Source organism: Octodon degus, unplaced genomic scaffold (genome assembly GCF_000260255.1).
Source record: "Octodon degus isolate 3935 unplaced genomic scaffold, OctDeg1.0 scaffold00025, whole genome shotgun sequence".
Taxonomy (NCBI): Eukaryota; Metazoa; Chordata; class Mammalia; order Rodentia; family Octodontidae; genus Octodon; species Octodon degus.
Window position 1 is genome coordinate 6,637,194 of NW_004524601.1, and position 2,635 is coordinate 6,639,828.

The window sequence follows — 2,635 nt, forward strand, 5'->3', positions numbered from 1 at the left end:
CTTTGTTTGCATTTTACCTTTTTCTCTCATTTGTCTTTTCCTTTCCCCTCCCTTCTTTCCCCACCCGCTCCCTGGTTCCCCTTCCTCTTTGAATATTTTTCTTTCACAATATTCATTAGACATTTGGGTCCTTATTTAGACTTTCAGTTGGTCACGCCAAAGCAACAATACATTATCTGGTCGTGTGTGTCCAATTTATTTCACTTACCAGTATGATCTCAAAGTGCATTCATTCACCTAGAAATGTCTGAAGTTTATCCTCCCACAGGGCTGCACAGTACTACTAAAATGCGAAAAGGACATGCCTTCTTTATCTTTCATGGACTATTTCCAGAGTTAGCTATTAAAAACTGCAGCTGCAATGGCAAGCAGAAACACTGAAATGACACCTGGGATTCCGAGGCATGCCCTTTTACATCACTGGGCACTGGTTGGGATCGTTCCAAAATGTTAGTGAAAGAGGTTTTTATGGGGTTGCAAGTGGGAAGTACAGAGGTGGAGTATTTGGCTGACTTTGACTTATTTTTACAATATGTATCATAATGATCATCCATTTTGGGGGAATAGACGTAACAGGAACTGTAATAGGAACTATTACCTGGGCAGCTAACACACTGGCTATGGGTCATTTTCTGCTGCATTGCTATAAACATGGTTGTGCTTATATCACTGTGGCATGCTAGTATTTTTTGAGGGAGATACCAAGAAGGGGAATAGGTAGGTCAGATAGGACCTCTAGTCCTAGCTTTTGGAGGAATGTCCACAATGATTTCCACAATAGTTAGACCAGTCTACACTCTTACCAACAGATGAGAAGGATTTCCTTCTTCCCACAATGTTACCAGCATTCATTATTGCTTGATTAATTTCTTATAGAAACAACTCCAAACACACTCAGCTACTTTACGTTGGACAAACAAGGCACATGCCTTCACTGGAGGAAAGATACTCTCTTTAATAAATGGTGGTGCTAGGAAAACTGGCTTTGCACCTGTGGAACATGAAAACCAGGCCCCTGTCTCTCTCCATGCACTAAAACTAAGAATCGAAATGGATCAACAGCCTAAATATTAAAACAAGATCACTAAGTCTGCTGAATGATAGAATAGGTAGAACTCTTGAAGATGTAGTTGTAGGCACATACTTCATGAACAAAATCCCGATCTCACAAGAAATATCACAAGGTATCAATCGCTGGGATCTTATCTTTTGCATAGAAAACTGGAGAAAAAAAATTGCGACTTTTTCCTCAAAGAACTACTAAGGTGCTTTCATATTTAAACATCGTTTAAAATTGAGCAAAAAGATGGATCATTTCTTAAACTAAAAACTATGCATTAGAATTAGACTGCACTTAAAATTTAATAATGAATATGGATGAAACAAACTCATGACATCTAATCCGTGAAGTTTTCCTTAATTTATCAAGTTACCTTTACATTCAGAACAAATATTTTATTCATTTATTTATTATGTTCAGTTTTTTTTTCTTTTATTTGCCCCAAGACAGAAAGGCTAAAGAGTTCCAACAAAATGAAGTTGACATCCTTTAGTTTAGCCAGGTATCCAGTAAATATGAATTTTTCATTTATTTATTTATTTATTTATTTATTTATTTATTTGGTTCAGGGTCTTGCTATGTAGCTTAAACTTGTAGTGATCCTCCTGTTTCAGCCTTCCCAGTGCTGGGATTACAGGTGTGTACCACCAAGCCTGGTTTTGGTGGCCAGCGTGGCAGTACTGCGTGTGGCAGCAGGATTCTACCTGGGTCCTTGCACTTTCCAGGCGGGCTGTTAGCCCGCTGAGCTATCTCTCTAGCCCCAGTATGAGTTTTTTTATTTCTTAAACTTGGAGGGGGTTGTTAAATGTGTTTTCTATCCCACCAGCAAGCATATAAATTTACTTGAAAAGATGACAAATGGGGTATTAATGTATTGATAAAAATTAATTTGCAAGTGCGGTGGGAATTTCTGATTGGTTAGAACAACACATTATAGCTACCGATGAAATCCAGCTTCTTTAATGGCTCCTGCCCATTCTTAAGGGGGCACAATTAAAACACTTTGAATAGTTGTTATTGGTTTCACAAGTCTCGAGGCATCAGAGATGCAGTTTGCTGTTCACTTTGTTAACTAATTCATCAGATCACTGCTCCCTCATAAGAATTTTATATAAAAGATACATATTACGAAATTCACTAAAGCTAAAACAGTTCTCTTTGAATATACACGTATTCTGAATCTTTGAGAAGGAATCATTCAGTAGTTTGCACTGGGACTATTAATTATAATTTTAACCTTAATTTAAATATATGCACTCACATCTTCAATAAATGTGGCTTTCCTAAATAAAATTCATTTACTAGGCTGATCTAAATTTATCATAATTATAAGAAACACTTAATTGATGACAATTCCATGACAGTCACTAGATTAATTGTATCCAAAGGATATGTTATCAGACTTTTTGTCAATACTACATGACTAAAATTATTGTATGCTTTTTTCCCTGGCCAAAACACGAATATTTGTACAATTATGAATTTTAATATTTATCCTGAATTGTAATATTATGCAAGCATTCATTCATATTCTAGAGCAATTTTAGTTTCTTCACATTGGGGATGCACAGGAAA